The sequence below is a fragment of the Ips typographus genome, linkage group LG11 (assembly GCF_016097725.1).
Source record: "Ips typographus isolate SLU linkage group LG11, UJ_Ityp_2.0, whole genome shotgun sequence".
Taxonomy (NCBI): domain Eukaryota; kingdom Metazoa; phylum Arthropoda; class Insecta; order Coleoptera; family Curculionidae; genus Ips; species Ips typographus.
The window spans coordinates 2,084,505-2,094,388 of NC_138432.1; the positions used below are offsets into that span (position 1 = coordinate 2,084,505).

At 33.0% G+C, this 9,884-nt stretch overlaps 1 long non-coding RNA gene across 1 annotated transcript; it reads right to left on the bottom strand.

Annotated features, from left to right (window-relative positions):
* Window positions 1-283: 283 nt before the first annotated feature.
* On the bottom strand, window positions 284-7,058 carry LOC145735168 (uncharacterized). Its single transcript, XR_014179595.1, has 2 exons — window positions 4,081-7,058; window positions 284-4,023 (listed from the first exon to the last, which is right to left on the bottom strand). It is a non-coding gene; the product is annotated as an uncharacterized LOC145735168 (long non-coding RNA).
* Between the last annotated feature and the right edge of the window lie 2,826 nt (window positions 7,059-9,884).

Genomic DNA, 9,884 nt, shown 5'->3' on the forward strand with positions numbered 1-9,884 from the left:
GGCGATAGCGGCTGGCGAAACCTGACACAACTAGTTGCGACAAGTGATTGTGGTGGTGGTGGTAGTGAAGCGTGTTTGTGGATTGATATATTTTGGTGCACCATAACAATTACCTTATCTATATTGTTACTGGCGGCTGCAGTTTCTGTACAACATATGCGAGGTAGAAAATAAAACGAATGTGTGTTTTTTATACTTTTTTGGTTCTTTATTTTTCCACACAAAAACTCTCTTTCTCTTACAGCAGCAACATTGTTTTTTTCCTTACAGAAAAAAAACGCTCTTATAACTATTGAACATTATTTTTTATTTTATAGTGTCCCCATGGAAGGGTATTGTAACAGTCATTCAATAAAAACCTTTTATCGTCACATGAATTTAATGCTAACTTAATTTCATTACAACTAAATATATTATGCTTAATTGATTGGATAGTTCTTTGTTTAACAATTTTATTTTCACCAAATTTTAAACATTTTACATAGTCATCAAAAGTGATTTTATTTTTTACAATTTGATATTTAATACCTTTTAATTTTTTAACACATTTTGTATTGTCAAGTTTATATGAATACATTTTAGATCGTAAACCTACGAAATGAGTAATAATTCGTCCAGCAGTTTCATCTTTCATAAGACCTAAAACTTTCTTGTTAGCTTGAGGAATCCCATAGATGTTGTCTTTTGGGTAATCGCTAGTATCGAAATATTGCAAATCAGTTTTGATGATTTCCGCATAGGCGTTATCACATGTAATTTCATATATAAAACTGTCAGTGTCGATATACATTAATTTAAGATTATTCTGAGGCACTTTGTAAAGCATGTAGCTATAATGAAAATCATACATGATGGTTTTGGAAAGATCTAATATGGTCATACCTACATAAAGTGGTTTGTTAAAAACAAGTTTAGTTTTTTTCATCTCAATAGCCACTAAATTTTCAGTAAATTTTACAACACTATCAAAATTTGGACTGGAAATCAGATTTTTAGCTCCATACCTGCCATACCAGCGGTTAACTAATTTGACAATCCTGTGTTTTCTAATATTTTCCATTGTTTTACCAAAAACTGCGTTATTCATCAGTTTAAAAAGATTTTTTGCGAAACCAGTTGTGGCTTCGGTTCGTAATTTGGTGTTTAAATCAATATATGGTTTTAACCAAGGAGATTGACTAAATTTTAAAATACGATGAATTTTTTTCAGTTGAATTCCATGATTCAACGCTTGTTTTAAATTTTTGTAATGAATGACATATTTTTCTTTCTTATAAAAAGTAGTTAAAAGTTTCGGCAGTTTTGAGTCAGGTGGAGTTTGATGTTCAGGACAAAACGGCAAATCTTTGTGTAAATCATGGAGATGTTCGGGACATTCCAAGTCCACTTCTAAAATATACCCAATGTCTGAATTATCATCGATGCTGCACACATCAAAATTACAATCTTCCATCCATTCAAAGTTATCATAAGGCAAATATTGACACATTGCCCAGCCATATAAGTTGTTTACATCCAAATATAATAAATAAGTGGATGGTTTTGAGCTATCAAAATTTTCCATAAATTTATTGTTTGCCTCAGAGTAACGATTGCAACATTGTGAAATTCCCCCGCGTAGACCATTTTCAATAAACATAATTTGATCGATATCTTTAAGTAACCGGAGTTTACATTTGGTATATTTTAGCATACAGTCCCAGGTGTATCCAGGCAATGTGTAATACCAACTAGGGTCTAATCCGTAGATGGTATGGCAATTACTTCGAAAATTTTCAAAAACATCTGCTAATAATAAAACATCTGTTTTAAGATATAAATCTGAATACTGCCCCAAATTTTCAATGTTAAAACTTGTCCAAACAGTTTGGGCATGGTAATAATCTTCATCACTAATGTTTTCATCATTGAGCTGACTGTAAAAATTTTCTTTGCTTGGTAAAGCAGTTTCCTGCAACTTATCTATATGGTCAATGTAATCGTAACAGAAAACACCTTTTCTTGTTAATAGAGTAAATTGGTTGTCGTCGGTCACGTAAAATTCTTTTTTTGTTATTTGTAAATCAGCAGGATCCAGTGTAGACACTAATTCACTTAATGATGCATTTAAAAATCTCAAAGAATCTACAAAGCGAAACTTGAGATTAGTTTCAGAATTGTAGATGGTGAAGGAAATATATTTTTCCTTGTTAAGAGGTAGAACGGTAATCCTCTCATTTTCCCCAAATTTTTTAATAAGGAAGTGAGAATCATACCCAGATAAACAATGGAAAAAAACTGGAATTACAAATTGTGTTTTAAAGTTTAAATTGCAGGCTTGATGACTCAGACCTCTAATTTTCCCCGTGAAATGGCAATGATCGCGAACGACAATGTCACTTGCGTTAAATATTTTTTCACAAATATGACAATGTCCATTCTTCTTATCATAGTCACTACTAAGATCCATTGGAATAATATTTTTTATTTTAGATTTAACCAATTCTGATAGAGTTTGCATTTCGTTTGAAAACCAATCTAAGCAATCAAGACCTCGATATGTTTTATAAAAAGAGAGTGTATCATCATAGTCACACTTGAAATAATAGCCTACACTAAATGCGGTGTGTTTTTGATAGTGCACTTCATCATTTTGTCGCTCTAAAATCGACTCGAAATCAGCGTAAATTACAAAAGGTGTTGTTTGTTTATAGCAATAATTTTTGAACTCCACATAATCATAAGGCGGAAATGTAATTTGACCAAAATTTTTTTGCTCACATAAAGTGGTATGGTTTTTTAATGTATCATTACTATAAAAATAATTTAAACATCTATCACAAACAAATTTTTTACATCTATGTTTATTTATCTGTTTAAATAAAAGCCGAGACAAGTCTTTGATCCAACAATAATGGTATTTCAGCTCCGTTTCATCTTCTTGTATAACATAATCAGATTTTATGGTATACTGGTTTTGAATTAAAAGTAAATTGACATGTTTTTCTAATTTTTGATTAGTAAGCTTGGCTGGAACGGTAACATAACCCTGCTTTTCCAACTCAAGCATGTACACGTTAATTGAAATTTTATTGAGTTTTTCAAATTTTGGAATATTAGACAGAGACATTGCTTCGATACCATTAGTTTTTAACACTCTTTTATAATTTGGATAAGAAGAAACCCTGTCAGAATGTGTATGTGTTGGAAAAAGGGCTGCCATTACACTCCAGAAAAAACATGCATTGTCGTTATTTTTAATATTAATGCAAGCGTGTTTATTCGCAATTTCCTGTGGAAGTGGTATGTATGACGAACCGCCATTTCCAACTTCATATTTATTAATGTTTATTTCTAAACTGACAATTTTTGATAACGCCCATCCACTATCCTTTTCTTGAAATTCCTCCATTTTAGTTAAAATTAAATTTGTGATATTATCACGAAACCACTGGATCAAATTTGTACTGCCATCAATAATAAAATTTGAGGTATTAAAATATTTGAATTCAATTTTTAACTCATCCTGCCGTTTAATAATGTATTCACCACAAAATGTGCTATTTACTTTAATCATATTATATTTTTTTAAAATGTTTGAAATTCGACGCTTAAATAAACCTTCTGCATCAACAAAAAAATCTCCAATCTGCTTATGTACTAAATTAATTATTAAACCTGATCTTATCCTACTGTTAAACGCTAAAGATACATCTAACCATTTAACTCTATCGGATATTTTTTTTCTGTTTAAACCACCACCTACGTGATTGTTTAAATTTTTAAAAAGTATCTTAAGCCTTTTGAAATGTCCTAAATTAGTTAAAAGTTTTTTGCACACACCCACATTGTTGTCCGACCGCCGCCGCCGCCGCAGTACAGTTTGCACTTGTCTAATTGAAATTGAAATTTTTTTCAACCATTCTGCTACTTCTTCAGGTACTGGCTGAAGTACCAATATGGCGTAGGCTTTTCGGAATAACTCAAGGGTGTGTACGCTGATTTCCGCTGCAGCTCGAGTACAATCTGACATCTTCGATCTTTCTGAAATGATTAAAGCATGATTAGTATTACACCTAAATATATTTTAATTATACTTACAAATTTCCGTTATTTCCACAATTGGTGTTGGTGATAAACCACTAACCACTTTCATACCTAAAAATTTTAGGCCATATTTCAGCGGTATAAACTCCGCCAAACTGTCTTTAATGGGTGTCGTCATCCGACTAGGCAAAAACACCACGCTGTCAGACAACTCGGCCCGAACCACATCACCAAATTTTGAATTGACCACTTTTAGGTTGTGCAAGGGATACAATTGGTTTAATTCAAGTTGTTGAAACTTTAGTAGAGGTTTTTCAACCAAACTGCCGGATTCGTTAATTTTGGTTAGGTTCATGATTGTTTTGTTTAAGGTAGATAGGTACGTTTGTGCGTAGACTAATGTTTTCAACTCTCTTGTTGACTGGTTTTATAGGCATTTGGGGGAGGGGGGGTGGTCTACCACATTTCCGCCTCGCTTACCACATTTCCAAGGCACGTGATAAAGGAATAAAATATATGAGGTCATTCCTATGCAAATGTTTATATTATTAATTTACTTGACTCGCGTGAAAGCCAAGATTTTACATATGAATTGCATCACCCACGCAAGTGATTATGCATTTGTGATGAGGTTACAGTAAAAATTCTATTTTAGTTTAGACAGAGAAAAAAAATAATGACGGTGTTTGAAATGGATCAGGTGTTGAGTAAAACCGTTTTGGATGCAGAAAATTGCTGTTGTTTTAAAGAATTGTTATTGCCAATACCACCCCTTCTGTTTGAAGAGCTGTTACTCGCGCCACACGAAAACGAGGAGGAGGAGGCGAAGGGGCAGGTGGACTTTCTCAATTCCCTACGATGTTTTGAAATAATGGATTTTTATTTTTGTGAGCATTGTAATCATGTAGTTAGATTACATGAAATAGGTGTGCTTTGTGGGGGCTGTAATAAACCTGCTAATTATGTACTTTATACAATGTTTTTTTATTTATTTACAACCTTTGTTATATGAGTAAGTAGTATTTTAAGTTGTTCATACAAAGACAAATTTGGACAGGGAATGTCAAAGATGCTTAAACTTAATTGATCAGATTTTTTTAAAGCATTTGAAAATTCATCATATTCAAAATAGCGCTGATTTTGGAAAAAATACAACAACCCATTGGTATAACGGAAAGCTCCATTTATAGCTGGAGGAATTCCGTTAAAGTCTTTCGAAATATACCCATAGTATTCTACAGTGAAGGAACATTCATTGATTATACAGTAATAATTATCGCTAAAAAAATATATGGTTTTCCCGCTATAGGTGTTGATTGCCCCAATCAAATCGTTTTCAAAGGGAATCTGTAGATCTGATAAATCAAGTTTTCTACTTAGCTTAAAATTTTTATCGTTTATAACATAGATTTCCTTATTTACAATTAAAACTAATTCATCATTAGGTCTTTGATAGGCAGCCGTAATTTTTTCTATTTTAGGTAAAAAAGGAAATATAGAGTAGATAGAAATACTCTTTTTAGACATTTTCTTCAACTGTAAATCCATAATCCATATTTGATCTGATTGTAGGATATATAAGTTGTAATGCATTATTAAGAAAAACAAATCACTTGGATTTACATCACATAAGTCAAGTTGCGGTTTAATTTCAGGCTTGTACGGTAAGAGCGGCTGTGTATAGGGTGTGTGCATGGTACTAGTCAGAGCAGGTTTATAGACGGTGCGAGATGGCTCAATAGTAGTAGTAGTAGTAGTAGTAGTTTTAAATCCATATAAACTTTGAATAGCCAAAATATCGTCCGAGTGTAAGCGTGAATTATCGTTGTAGTATGCATACATGATGGCTTTGGGAACAGCTGAATGTCCTAGTCCGAGCGCATGACCAATCTCATGCGTTAAAACATCTATGAAGCTGTGCTCATTTGAAGGTGCTTTATCTGTACCTAGATACCATTTTTCTGAAGAATCTAAGTGAATCTCGAGACAAGTACTTCCATTGCGTCCATTTGGTCCAAACGCATGGCCTAATACACCACCTACCCCATCAAAATTATAAGGGCAGTTTTTTTTCTTTAAGCATCTAACCTGGTTAGAATGGTTATAGCTAACAAATGAAATTATCAAATCCGGGTCTCTAATGTCTCTTATAAATTCTAAATTAGTAACATTGCTCCACACACTAAAAGCTTGCGAGGCTAGTTGCACTAGTTTTGCATGTGGTAACGGAGTGGTAGGGTGAGCAATATGCCAAACTAATTTCTGTTTACCCCATTTTCCCTGAAGTGAAAATGCATTGTCACTCACACCACATCTAGCTTTTTTCATAAATTCTAATGTTTGATCATCAAGAATTCCATTTACATTTAAGCTGTAGTACTCTTGAAATGCCATTAAGGCATCCGTTACATCTGTTTGAGCGTTTTCATTTGCACTTGAAATATTAAGATAACCATATTTAGTTAAATAATCTGTAACACTAAAATTAGCATCACAACAACAACTGCTAACTAAAACCAACAACACAATTAAGCACTTCATTACTGCAAGGAAGTTGGGAGTAATATGATTAAGAAAGTGATATACAATTAATTTAAAACTGGTTTATTTGTCATAGGTTAGGGTTCCAGTGAAATACTTCAATCACGTTTTCATGGTTTTTTATTGTTTTGCAAATCTTGTATAAGCTGTTTTTTGTTATTAGCTAAACACTCCCTTATACAATATGTTTCTACATGAGAATTAATATTACAAAACACGCGTACAAGAGCTTCAATTTTATCTACAGAAACATGATGAACAGTTATATAGTCGTGAAATACATTTACAAAATTATAATAATATTTGGCAAAATCCAATATTTTTAACTCACTAATTTTAGTGTCTATAAAAAACCAATCAATAATGCACAAATCGCATACATTACTTTCCGTTAAGTACAATGTGGCGTCCTGATTGGTTAACGCAAGAACTTTAGTGTTATCATTCATTAGGTGTGTCGTAATTAAACCGTTGCAGGATGAAACTTGCATGCTGACTGTCATTGTTATTCTTAAAGTAATTGTTTTGAAACCACTGAAGATTGATAATGAGGTGTTTCCACTCACTTTCGGTAAAACAAAATGTACCGTTTGCCACTGGAATCCTTATAGTTGGTTGAAAATCCATTGACATATTAAGACCAATACAAATGTCAAATCCGCTACTGGGGCATGCAAAAGTGGTGTTCAGCAGATAACACTGTTGTTCTGGTTGACTGCCCCCATTAAATGCAATGTTTTTATGCGTAGCTTTCTCATACATATTTAAAAGCTCAGTAACATCCTGATCTAATACTTCACTACACATGTTGCTTTAATGAAAATTGAAGCACTACTAATTTTAGAGTGATAAGCTGTGTGTGTGTTATTTTATTAGTTTAACGCATGTGCATTATGATTTATTACTAATATACAACTATTGTCATAGGAGGCAGTCATTTTTTTCAATTTTGTTGGATTCTCAAAGATGCTTAAACTTAATTGATCGGATTTTTTAAGCATTTGAAAATTATAATTTATTACTAATATCTATCCAACTATTGTGAGATTTGTCGAAACCAAGCCACTTTACAAACACCTTTTGCCCCTTCTTTCGCAATATTTTTTCAACCAAGAACACCTCCGGTTGTTGGGTTTTTTGTAATTCTTGACGGTAAAAAGCCCCTTTTATGGGTCTACCCTGCTGATCTTCCAATAAATAGCTTACAGGATTTGTAAGTTTAATCTGAACTAATTTTAAAGAGTTCAGTAGTCCAATTAGGTAAAAATCCTTTCTCAAAAACATGTTTTGCTTTGCTAATACGTACTAAGTCGCCCACCTTAAATTTGTTTGTTAAATCAACCATTTTAATATTATTATATGCTGTAGACAACAATTTTTTTTCATTTTTCTTATTAACATCAACGGGCTTCATTTTTGTAGTTGAGTGTATGGTTTCATTGTAGTTTTTAACAATGTCTGCTAATATACCAATCCATTTGTGACTTCCGTTTAAACTAAAAAATTTATAAAGAGTTTCCTTAAGCGTTCTGATACAGCGTTCCGCTATAGCGGCCTTGGTGTGACTGAAGGTACTATAATGATTAATATTCCATTTTTGCATGAGATTTTGAAACCTGTGGTTATAGAATTCTTTTCCATGATCCGTATGAAGATTTTTCGGTCCAGTCTTAGCACGTTGTAGTATCTTAGCAAATGCGGCAGTTACTTCTTCACCCGATTTTGTCTTCAAAGGTTCAGTCCAAACGTACTTTGAGAAACAATCAATGACAACAAGGAAATATTTGAATTGTTTATTTTCTCTAACATGCATATCCATTTGAGCAAGGTCAGCTTGCCACAGATCATTCAAACCCTTAATAATAGTACGTCGTCTAGGAAACTTTTTTCGAATGGGTTTATGTAACTCGTTAATAAGCTGAATTTTTTCTTTAGACATCACCGGGGGATATCTGGGAGAACTACACAGGTTTCATTTCTATAGCACCAGAGCTTGTACTGTTTTTGAAGATCTTTTAAGATAGTTTCCTGTTGCCTAAGTAGATCATGCGCCTTATCAACATCATTTTTTATACCTCTTAATATTATATTCTTATCTATATAAATTGCAATTAAATTATTTATATATTCCTTACTCATTTCTACTTTTGTATCTTTTATAATTAACAATAAATTATCTATATATTCCTTAGTAGTTGCATCATTTTTGTCTATAGGTGGTTTTAAATTACAAATTCTCAAATTTTCTGCATCAATATCTCCTTCAGGTGTATGGGGTAACACTGATTTGGAGTAACTTGTTGCAGCTTGTTTTCTGGAGTGACGTCCGAACTTATCAAGACTCATTTTCATACTGAGACCTAATAAATAATATTTGCTTCTTTAAGTTCCTCAATTATTGATGCGATTTCATTATCATGGGAAGTATTGCCGGCCCCTTTCGATGCATATAACAGTCGTAATCGGTCAACTAGTTCATTGACATCATTCCACCATACATAGTCAACTGGATTTGTATTATAAATCATTTTCACTTCACCACCTTTTTTCTGAGGTGTGGGAGCAGGTAATAGATAATTACGAACAAGATTCTTATATTTAGCAGATGAACTCCCCTTTATTTTCCCAGCAGGTAGAAAGTCTGTTCTGTATAAATTAGTCAGATTTACAATTTTTTTATAATTCTCATGGTCGCTGGTTGCAAAATCACTTGGATCTTTGTAAAACAACAAATTGTAAAGCCCCCTAGTTCCTTTAAATCGTGTACCGTTTATTATTATATCACCATTATCTTTAAAACTGAGATCTGACTTTCCTAAAGTCCATTTATCGGCAGCTTTATTAAATGCAGGTCCAAATGTTATATCTATTTTTGGCGATGCCTTGAGGTATTCTGTGATGTACGTTTGTGCAATCTTAGAGTAGTCAGAATCAGAAGATTCATAATAGTCATCACTTGTGTCATCACTATTCTGCTCTATTTTGGTTTCATTATTTATATCCTCATCGTCCCCCTCAACCTCCTCCTCCTCCTCCTCCTCCGCCTCAAACAATTTCTTAGGTTTTAGTTCTTGATGAGGTTGAACTAGTTGTTGTTGTTGTTGTTGTTGTTGTTGTTGTTGTTGTTGTTGCGTTAGAATTAAAGCAAGTGGTTTTGTAACTGGTTTGAACAATTCGTTCAACGTTTTGTCCTCTTCAGATCGGCCTAGCTTAAGAGATTGATATTTTTTCCGAACATTTTGACTCAATTCGGCAATTCTTCTTTTACGCTCTGCATCTGCTTTACTAAGGAGTTTCATAACGGAAATAAAGTATAC